Below are 12,299 nucleotides of genomic sequence, written 5' to 3'. Positions count from 1 at the left end.
CGTAGTTAGGAATGAATCGTCGTAAAAAGTTTGCTTTCCCTTGCAAACTTTGGAGTTGGCGAAGACTCGAAGGAGGAGGCAATTTGACGATAGCTTCGACCTTCAAGGGATCGACGCGAATGCCGGCTTTCGAAACTACAAACCCTAGAAATCGACCCGTTTCTATACAGAAGACACATTTGTGTGGGTTCAACCGAATCCGATAATACCTACACCTCATAAATATTACTTGTAAATGGACGAGGTGATCAACTCGAGGTGATCAAGTCATCGAGATACGGTTGCACAATGTGCTTGATGTCATGAAACGCATAAGACATGGCCCTCTGAAAAGTTGCTCTGGCATTCTTGAGCCCAAAAGGTAACTTGCAATAAGCAAATGTCCCCCATGGACAAATGAAAGCCGTTTTTGGTTGATCGGCAGGTAGAATATTGATTTGATTGTATCCGGAAAAAACATCCATGAAGGAGAATATTTCGCTGATGGCACAATCATCAATAATTTGATCGATATAGGGAGTTGGGTAATTGTCCTTAGGAAAGGCTCGATTAATGTCCCTATAATCGATGCATATTCTTATTGTTCCCTGCTTTTTGTTAACCGGAACAATATTCGATACCCAATCCATTAACGGGATCGGATGAATGAAACCTGCTTTGAGTAATTTTTCAACTTCTGCTTTAATTGCAGCAGCTTTTCTTGGGTGAATCTGACGCAAACATTGCCGGACGGGTTTAGTGTCCGGGTAAGTCTTGATCTCATGAACAACAATCGTGGGATCAATTCCTGGCATTTCCTCATAGGACCAGGCAAACACGTCGCGAAATTCTTGAAATAGGGCCTTATATATCTGAATTTCGTCATCTGTACATGAGGCACCTATATGAATGTTCTCAAAAATTCCGAGCTTAACCGAAATGTCAATAGGAATAGTTCGAGAGATGTTTCCCAAATTTAACTCTGAATCAGGATGTTTCATTGGATTCTGAGGTTCCTTGACATATACAGTCGTAAAAATTGATGAGAACTCATTATCAAAACAATCATTTTCGGGTAAAAACGAAGATCTATGATGGAGATCTTCCCATGGTAAATCATCTACACATAGGATTTCACGAATTTTCTCATCAGAGTGAACAAGTTCAAAAAACGTGATTAAATCCGAGCTTGATGTGAAAAGTGATTCCTCATGGACCACATTCATGAAGTCAATTTCGGTTGAAGATGGGTCAGTAAATGATTGCACGGCCTCATACGCAATTTCATATGGACTCAAAGGCATGACATCACCTAATGAGTCTATCTCAGATTCAGAAGGAATGATCCAAGGATCATCATAAACAATGGTGTCTGATGTAATCATATGAATGGTTGCAAATGAAGACGATGCGTTGATCGAAGGAAAAGGAAAAGTTCCCAGTAAACCGACATCTTTAACTAGTCCTACTCCAACATCCTTATATGGGATAGTCATTTTACCGACATGCTGAATACTCTCAGAAGAGGCTGGGTCGGATGAAAAGTAAGCCAGCTAGTCTATTGTTACGATCTTTCCATTATGAGGAAACTTTATAACTCGAAAGACTGATGAAACGACCGCTGTCATAGCGTAACGACCGCTGTCATAGCGTAAGACCAACTTCGACCCAAGAGAAGGTTGTAATCTAGAGGGGCATCAACCACCTCCACATCTAGACTAACGGTTTTTCCTTCAACCCCTATAGGCAAATCCCGTAGAATGCCAAAACGATGAAACCCACGGCCATCAAAGGCCTTTAGAATCGTCGGGGATTGATTTAGCGAAGGAGAACCAAGTGATCTCCAACACTGTATTGACATAATACACGTTGAGGCTCCCTCATCAATTACAGTCCGATGAATAGGCCTATTTTTTACTATCACTGGAATCTGGAAAGCCATTTGATGAGGCAAACGTGGTGTACTATTTTCTAGATCGAAAATTATTAGGTTCGAGTCCTGAACGTCAACAGCTCTTATAACCGACAAAAGTAATTTACGTTGTGCTGGACATGATTGCAGCACTTCCAAAGCCGACATTAGTGAGGGTGAAACAGCTAAATCCTCAACAATGTTATAGTTCTGAGCCTCTCTCGCATGTGGATTGAAAGTTGACTTTCAAAGTATACCCTTAGCGAATGGTTTGATTACCAAGTCTGGATTAGGTTTCTCGATCTGTAGTGGATCGGAACCGAGAGCTAAGGTTGATGGATTAGAATGAGAAGATTCTGCTTCTTTACCATCAACAGGACTTTTACTACCATAATCTTGCGATCGAGTTGCAATCCGAACATGGGACATCATCAGTATGGGTTCTTCATTGGCACTCGAGGAAGAACCTATCATCTTACTGTCTTGAGCCGGAAAAGGATCCTTCAAAACAGCAGGAGTTTGGGAACCTTTGACAATCTTCGCAACCTCTGCACGATGAGGGCAGTCTCTTGTAAAATGTTCATCGTCACAAATGAGACAAGGATAACGAGGTTTGCGCTTTTCATCATTGGATTCTGATTTTTCAGGTTTCTCCTTTGAATTTTTGTCCGTTTTATTCTTCTTTTTTCCTTTCTTCTTCCCACCGGATTTTGATTTGGCTGTAGATGACTCCACAACGTGAATATCGGCAGAAACTTCTGCAGAAGAATCTCCTGTTGGGGAATCAGGCAAGGTTATGATAGGAGAAGAATTCTTGGAAGATTTCTTCTTACTTTTAGTGTTAACCGTACCAATCATACCATCGGTGGCATGAGATCCCGAAGGAGCTATAGCGATTTGATTTTGCTTGGGAAGATTGGGGATTTTCTCATGTAATGTACCTGACTGAGTATAGACCAAGTCAAGGTACTGTGCTTGATCAATTACTTGCTCCTCAGTAAAAACTCCGGCTTTAGCTACATCTTTAGTGATCTTTGACAACAAAGATTTTACAAACCACTCGGCCAAGATCTGATCCGGAATAAACACCTTCACTAAACATCGTCGACGTCTCCACTCATGAATATGATCTGAAATGTAAGTGGATGTCGATTGTTTTAACGAAGTTAACAATTCCGTGCCATTGTCATATCGGACTAGCAACTGAAAATGAGTTAAAAATGAGGTGGCTAACTGACTAAAATTATAAAAAGTGCCTCGCGGTAACTCAATGTACCACTTTTCCGCGAGACCAATTAGAGTGCACTGGAAAAGTCTAAGATGGATTGAATCATCTGAAATGGAGTTAGACGCACACCAGAGGTGGTAAGTCATCACATGGTTCGACGGGTCCTCTCCTGATTTACCTTCGAACTTAGGAATTTCACTGGGTAACTTATTCGGCATTGGTGGCCAAAACGGAAGATAATTAATGGGATCGTTCGTTAGGCGTGACAAGTCAGGCAAGTCCAAAGTTGCGATAAACGGTAACTGATGATTAGGATCCCTAAAACTCTGGGTCATGAGACCAGCCCCAGGAGGAGGATACCCGGGATAACTAGGAATAGGAATTTCGTTTGGGATATTGTATCCTCCCGGAAAACCAAGATTAACCGGACCGTACTGGGGTTGTTGAGGTTGTTGATAAGTGTACCCAAGGTACGGTTGATACTGATAGACTGGTTGCTACACAGCAGGACCGAATTGGTACTGTCCCTGGTACGGTTGATAAGTAAATTGTGGTTGACTTGTGACAACCGTACTTGAACCAGGTTGTCCTACAGGCATCTGAACTGAAGTTTGAATCGTAGATCCAGATGGTGGTAAAGATGTCTGAGGAGTAGATACAGGAACAGTAGAAACCGGAGCTGTCGATACTCCGGAAGTAGGTGGGGTAGATTGAACAGATGTTGCGGTAGTTGTAGCAGTCGTTTGAGGCAGAGTACGAGGCGTACTAGGCCCAGGCTGAGAAACTACCGAAGGTACAGAAGTTTGAATGTTAGACTGGACTGGTTGCTGGGGTATACCAGAAACTAAGGATTGTCCAGTTTGAGATGACAACTATACATTTGGCTGCAACACCTGTTGAGTTTGCGATGGATCCCACACTATATTCATTCCGGGGTACTGACCCATAACAGGTTGAGAATATTGAGGACCATAATCGGGTTGAGGGTAGGATTGATAATTGAAAGGTACATTTCCCGTTCCTTGAACATACGTTTGACCGAAGGGTGGTTGGAAACCTTGGTTCGAGAACTGACCTTGGGGTTGATACCCTTGAGGCACATACTGATATTGGGGTTGACCTTGAGGTATAAATTGATACTGGGGTTGACCTTGGGGTACATATTGAGTCTAGGTTTGACCTTGACGAACGTACTATCCCGTAGGTATGTACTATCCTTGAGATTGCCCCCAGATGCAAATTAGGTACCTTGAGGTTGCCCCCAGGCGATAATTGAGGCTGCCCCCAAGGCGGTAACTGGCCACCTTGAGGTTGAGGATTGGGAATAGAACCTGACATCATAAGAATGTCTTCTACGCTCAACGGCTTAGTACCATTGCTTCCAGTTAATAACCCTTGCTCAATGGGTTGAGGAGATGCTCCCGAAAAAGTACCAGAAAGGGACTGATACCCAGAGGGAACAGAAGGACCACCGTACAAAAAATATTCAAGCGATTGAGTAAACATGGACGACTGTCCTGACATATTTAACGGAGGATAATAACCTCTAGGTGTTGGGTGATAAGGAGTGCGAGGTGGTGAAAAACTTAACCCTGGGTTTTCTAAGAAATTAGTCAAAGAAAGATACCAAGTACTGCTCCTAGGTGGACTATAAAAAATTGATTCACGCTCCCTTAGTTCAATAACAGGTTGATTTTCAGGGATAGGGATGCCTACTTCTTCTTCCGGAGTAGCAAGTTCTTCAATAGCAATAAGTCCAGAAGGAAGATCTTGGGTGATTACTCTTTCTACCCTAGGTGAACCAGGACCACTAGAAGCTGGAGAAACAAACCCTGATGTCAGAGTAGCAGCAAATTCACTTTCAGGCTCAGATATTTCAGGTTCCTCACCTATATCACTAGTAGATGAAAATCTACCAGTCACTTCGAAACAGACACTGACTGTGGATGATAATCTGCCACTAACGTTTGAAAATCAGGATGTACTATCAAAGAAGATTCTCCTTCTTCAGGTGACCCAACTCTACTGTCTCTAGGAGTTACGAGGACTTTCAAGCCTTCAAGGTGGCTCGGGACTTCCTCAGGAGGTTGGCCCTGAAGTCTACGGGACTTCCTCAATAATTCAGCCATGGTTAAAAACTCAGGAGGTTGGCCCTGAAGTCTACGGGACTGCCTTGGTAATTCAGCCACAGTTAAAAACTTTTAACTACTTCACATGCAAACAAAGTAAAATCTCAATGAAAACCACCTAAACCAACTAAGTTTTTCAAAAAGATTTTCTTCAAAAGTAACAACAAAAAAGTCTTTTCAAAAATGCTCTCAACAACACTGAAACTTGTGATTGAAGAATAGACAACAAACACTTTTGCAAATTGACACCACTCAATGGATGAAAACTCAACAAAAATAAATGTGTTTAAAAGTGCTCTTCACAATCAAAAGCAGCAATGAAAGCTTTGGCAATGAAAACCAAAAATATCAAAAAGACAAATTCCAAGAAAGTGTCAATCAACAATTTTCATGAAACAAAGAAGCGGATGGTCACAAAAGCAGTTTTGTCAAGCAAACAAAAAGTCACCAAAAGCAAGATTTGACACAAAGATTGAGATCAATCTCCCTACCCTGATGAATCAGAGCAGCCAAGATTCCTAGCAAGAAATCTTGCGTGCTTTAGCAAAAAACGATGACGCTTGCAATCAACAAAAAACAAGACCAATACTCCTTATAATCAGAGAGAATTTGGAACAAGATGCTCGCTGTAAAAACAAAAACTGATACTGGAAAATGACTGTTTCAGACTGACTCAAACTACCAGACAGACCTTCAGAGACAAAAAGATTTACAAATCTTGAAAATTGCAAGATATACGCCACTGTACTTATATACAAAATGCGTGTATACGCTACTGTAACTAAGGAAACCTGCGTATATGCGGATTCACTTAAAGCAACATGCGTACATACGCCTCTGTAACTAAGAAAAACAACGTATATAAAAGGTTTCAAGAAAAATAAAAAAAAAAATTGAAGAAACTGGCAAAACTTAAAGTTCAAAAACAGACCAGACAGCAACAGCAAACAAACAGGCAGCTGAGCCCTGATTGGCTTGAAAAACACCCAAACTAGGAACAACAAGAGTGTTGTCCCCAGCGGAGTCGCCAATTCTGTTGGAGGGAATTGTTCCCCTAGGGCTTTTTGGGTTGAAACCCTAGAAGACTGAAAGTTATCTATTTAGAGAAACACACATTCACACAGCCATTATGCTATTATAAGAAAATTCTATTGTAAAGGGGTACGTATCTTAGGTCCTACGTTTGAGAAGGCCCTTAGGGTCCAAACCCTTCTTGGAGTTCCCTTCTTCTCTTTTGTCCTACAAAACAACCAATTCCAAAGAACACAGCAGTATATGGACAAAACCTTATAAAGAAACCATCTTCATGTTACAAATAAAGGTAGTTAGTTATGAAATCCAAACAACCATCTACATATGAATTCTAAACATGAATATCATTAACATAAAGAGGATTCATTTCGGGAACCAAGACGTGTTTCTCTTATTATAGACAAATAAAGTACACAAAAAGGAATGATTTCACCTGATTCACCTTCAGCAGGCTCCAAGCAAAGCTTCCTTCCGGATCCGTTCCAGCCTCAAGCCTTTAACAAACTCCTTCCATGACTCTCTCCATGATGTCACAAGTAATGGATGAACATCAACACACAAGGAAACAAGAGTTTCCTGTACAAATGGGGGAAGTGCAGAAGACACAAGGGACTTCAGACCTAGTTAGGGGAAAAATCTCACCATAACAACCTTTCTCTCTCTTCTCTCTCTTCTCTCCCATAGGCCTTGCCTTTGAGGTCTGTCACACGGTATAAGTCGATCTTGCGGACAAGATAGACCTTCCTAGAATCTAAAGAAGACCTAATGACAAGCAAACCAATCAAACACTATCTTTCTCTAAATATGCTTTTATAAACAATGGAAAACAAGTGTTTTTAGGACCTACCTTAGGTCCAACGCAAGTTTGTGGATGCCCTCGCTCCTTCGATCCAAATGAGCTCCTTTGTCGCGAATCTGCAAACACAAACAAGGCAAACAAATTAAATAGCACCTGAAAAGCCAATATCATAAAACATATTTAACATGAAAGTCAAGGAGTCCATGATACAAATAACATGAGATACTTGTTGAGAAAAATGAGTTTGATTGTATTAATTCAAAAGAAGAAGAACTTTACAACCTGTGCCTTGACGCTGTACAAGCTCCTCCCAGGGTCCAGCAAGAAGTCTCCTCTACTTTGACAAGTTTCAATCACTCCCCAATGAAGCCAAAAAGGTATGTGATCTCTCCTCTTAAGCTCAACTAGGAAGTCTTGATTTCACTAGCATTTACCCTAAAAAATGTTCAGCTTCTAACCTCTCCAGCAACCAGACCAATGCCTGGATTTATAGTGCAATGGAGGGAGGTTACTAGGTCCTCCTTCAAAGGGATAAAGCCCTCCTTCAAAGGGATAGCTCCTCTCATCAAGGGATTAGCTCCTTCTCTTTTGGGATGCATGAACCACCTCAGAGCGAACAATCCACGTCAAAATTCCTTCTAGAATCCTCTAGAATTAACCCAAAGTGAGTTTTTTAAGATAAAACTTGCGCCTTTTGACTTTCACAGGGGTCCGCACCCACACCTTTAGGGACAGAGCGGGCAGGTCCGCAGTTTTTGTAAACAGAAGGTGCAGGACCGCAGGTGACAGTGAGAGAAAGTGTGGAACCAGAGTTTCATTGATTTTCAATGTCTTTCTCCCATTTTCAAAGCTTGACTTGAAGAGTTGAGGTCTGAGACTTGCTTAGGAGGACAGTAAAAGTGATGATAGACCCATACTGACTGCAAATAATCATGGTGATGATATTTTTGTGTAACAAGGTCTTTTTATACCTCTCCCAAAGTAGATTTTTAGTTGGGAGTTGGTTGGGAACAGTTGGGCCACGGGCACTAATAGGTGATCAGCAGGTAAAACCCGCGATCTCCGCCCGAAAATAAGGAGTTTTATATTTTTTTAAGTGTTTTAATACATATACGTGGGTTGGGTATATGCCTACCCACGTATACACGCGTTTAACTCAGGGCAATGTCGCGTATAAGGGATAAAACACTGTTTTTTAAATTTTAGGACCAGGTCTAGAAGGAGGGGTTGCCCTAGGCCATGAGTGCAGCATCACAAACCATAAGAGTGAGATTTGGAGCTACAACACACCCTTCCCTAAAATTTGGTGTTCTAAAAACTCTTATCTCTCGAGCCCTTAAAATATTTGCTCCTTGGTTTCTTTCCTCAGAAAAAGCACACCTGATCCAAGATTTCAAAGCTAATGGCTACTCTACCTCTCAAATTCATAAATCCTTCCAGTGTACTTCTTTCCTTGGCCGGTATTTGCCAAATGATCTTTGGAGTTATGCACTTATCTCCTTGGCTTTATGCTATCCCCCTATTACCTGATATATGTAAATACGTTATATATGAGTTAGCGTGCGATTCTCAACAGTCATAACCTTCAGAGAAACGGGGCTGGCTGGAGGGGCTTGCCATCAAATTCACAATCTAAGCATAGCCGTGGTGGGCCTATCTCGCTAGCTGAGGCTTAACATTTGAAACTATCTGTTTAGTAATCTATTACAGAATAAATGTTTGACCGGCTCAATAAGAAATATATCTAGGAGCGTAGCGAGGGTTTCCTGCTAGTAATAATCAATATCCTTTTCCATCTAGTCATGTAGGCAGGCTGGTAATGACAGAAAGAGTATATCCTCATAGGTCGCCCAAAGGTCTAGCCACTTCTAACCCTAAATCCAACACCTTTGATCCCCCCCTCCCCGTGGCCATATCTCCCCCCCTTTCATAAAAAGGAACTATTGATATCATTTCTATGGTTTTGGCCAAAAAGAACATAAAGACCGCGTTCAAACCCCATAAAACCCTCAGATATTTATTACGGTCAACCAAAGATATGTCTAAACCCATGTTAGGATCAAGTGTCTACTAGATTCCTTATTCATGTGGGAAACCTTACATTGGCCAAATAAGTAGGCCCTTCACAGCCCACCTTAAGGAACACATAGCAAACACCAAATATCACTGGGTATCTAAGTTTATGATCACTGAACACTCCTTCAACACCAAGCACCTTATTTATTTTGACCAGTATAAAATCCTATCTTGTAATCCTTTTTATAATTTGTGAATAATCAGGAAAGATTTGGAGATCAAAAAACTCCCAAATACATCAAGCTTTGGTCTTGTACATACCATTGTGTACATCCTGTTATCACCCCAAGAAACTCTCCTAGGTTGTATCTCAAAGATGCTCGGAAACATTACCAACTCAACAAAATGTTGGAAATGGATGAATGGAAGGCATGATGTATATTCAAGCCAGATAACCACGTCTACTATGCTTAACTCCAAACATGGGTGAACACCCCCAGGCTACAAACTTTTATACCACCAATTACTCATAGTTTGAGGATTAAGTGAACGTGGAGAATACTGACCACACCAGCAGATGCACAAGACCATGTGATGGCCGGCTGCAACCAGTAAAGAGGCCTGCAAATCTATTTCCTAATGCACAGACAGGATGACAGCTCTCTGACACTAAGTAAATAGAAACCTACATAACACATTCAATGATACATACTAGACTTCAACACAGAGGTGGGATGACAGCCCCTCTAATGCTAAGAATCAAGAGCATATGAACAAATGCATAATAGGCACAGCCTAGAATAGAGCAGAAATGGAAAGTGAGTAATTAACAGTAAAAGAAGCTTGTATTAGCTAAAAATGAAGACCAGACGCTGCAAGTATCACAGTAGTTACAGTCTCCAGAAGTTGAACCTTGCATCAAAACTACAACCATCAACCCTCATTACCTATGTTTTCTAGGTATATATAGAGTTTCTTTACAAAAATGTTGTTGTTCTATGCGTGGGAGGGTCATAATGGACCACCAACCACATTAACTATCTAAAATGGGCCTCTGCTGTAATCTGCTTGCTTCAATGAATGAATTTGATATTTCCTAATATTATGTTGTCCTTCTTGAGTAGGTGGAATGTCGTATGAAAGAATTCTCCATAACTGCTGAATGAATTCAACTACTTGAGGCATGTCCTTTTCGTTCTCGGCCACTTTGTTTTTTGAATGCGGTGGTTGAAGATTAACTGCACAAAGTTCTGGTAGGTGATTGCCTTCGTCCTTCGGCAGCACAGAACAATCAAGGGTGGTACGGACAGTATAGAGAAGGCGTGAGTATGATGATAACAATTATCGGCCCTTGGATCACGCAGATGAACAGCTGAGATTGACTCGGAGGGAGACATCTGGAGGAAAAGGGAGTGAACAAGCGTGAGCCATTGGAACCCGGGCAGGCAGATCCAAAGGCTATCGGGTGGATAACATGCACGGGTGATAGCGAGCGGGGAATGGGCGAGTGGGCGGTAAGCGATATTCCCTGCACCGCTTATGGGAGTCAGGCGGTATTCGTACACAAGAGTGCGATCACAATAGGAGGGCGACGCATGGCAGATGGGACAGGGTCAAAACTGCTTTCCCCGCGGGTTAAAGCGCGGGCATGTTTCGACGGCGGGGGAGAAGATGGCGTCCAATCATCGACAGAGATGATCGGAAAGTGCTGAAAATATCACACATGTTTATGACTGATGTGATAGGGAAAAGTCGGTAAAGGCGTGCGGTCATGTGAATATGGTTATATGACGGTTTAAGCTCCGCTCTCGGGGTTAAGAGCATTATATGGATTTTAACGAGTGACCCAGGAAATGGAGGTGAAAGGGAGACAGTTGAGGCGGAGGGGAAGGTTAAAGTGACCAATAAGGATCTCCTTTTAGCAAAACCAAGAACCGAGTCCACCTCAGCTCCTCGAACTGTAGCAGAGTTAACACTAGCTCCTTCTGGGGATGAGATCCTCCCTGTGAGGTCTCAAGAACTTCCAGATCAATTCCTTTCTGATGAAAACAAATTAGAAAAACTTTCCTAGTGTTCCATTCGGCATGGAGTCTGACTGATCCTACACTAAAACTGATAAAACAACATATTTACAATCTTAAGTCCAAAAGACCTTAAATGACATAAATTTTCAGAAAACGCCCATTAATTGGGCCATCAAAAACTGCCTCTCCTCCCATAATTTTCAGTATGAAGGTGTTGTTACCTTGAATCTGAGAAATGATAAAAGGCCCTGTCCAAAAAGCATCAAACTTCCCATGGTTGCCCTTTTTCTCTTTCAGTGCATCCCACTTCAGAACGAAATCTCCAACCTTAAAATTATCTATTTTTGTCCCTTTGTCAAAAGCTTCCTCGATCTTTTTCTGATCTGCTAGAGCCTTTTCAACCAGCTGTTCTCAGATTTGATGTACCTCTGCCAAATCAGTGATCCTTCGTGCCATGTCTTCTTCCTCATTCTGTTCTAGTTGCAGGAACTTCGCCACAAGGAGAGTTAACTGAATTGGGAATACAGCCTCAGTGCCATACACCAGCTTGAATGGAGAATTCCCAGTGGATTTCTTAATGGTCACTCTGTCAGCCCACAATGCATACTTCAGCTTAGAATCCCAGTTCTTCTTATTGTCCTCCATCAGATTTTTAATTATCCTAATTAGGCTTTTGTTTGAAGATTCTGCTAGACCATTGCCTTGGGGATAATATGAGGTGGAATGAACCAGCTTAATGCCCATTGAATCACACATATCCACCAACTCTTTTGCTCTGAAGGCTACTGCATTGTCTGTAACTAATTTATGTGGACAACCAAATCTGGTAAAGATATTTTCTGTTAAGAACTTTATGACCACATTATGATCAGCCTTTCTGGTAGGGATCGCTTCAATCCACTTATTAAATAATTAGTGGCTACTAATATCCATTTGTGCTGGCCACTGGAATGTGGATTGATTTCTCCAATGAAATCCAAGCCCCACTGCTGAAAAGGACCATTTGCATGTATTGGTTTTAAGGGCGGGGACTTCAACTGCTGTTTCCCTTCAAATCTTTGGCACTTATCACATGATTTAACAAATGAAAACACATCAGAAAATAAGGTGGGCCAGTATTACCCAACTCTGAGAATTTTATGAGCTGTAGTTTTCCAATAATGGTGCCCTCCACATATGC

Source organism: Pinus tabuliformis, chromosome 6 (assembly GCF_031772625.1).
Source record: "Pinus tabuliformis cultivar Carrire ecotype Pingquan chromosome 6, CPIR1, whole genome shotgun sequence".
Lineage (NCBI taxonomy): Eukaryota > Viridiplantae > Streptophyta > Pinopsida > Pinales > Pinaceae > Pinus > Pinus tabuliformis.
Note: the sequence above shows the minus strand (reverse complement) of the source record.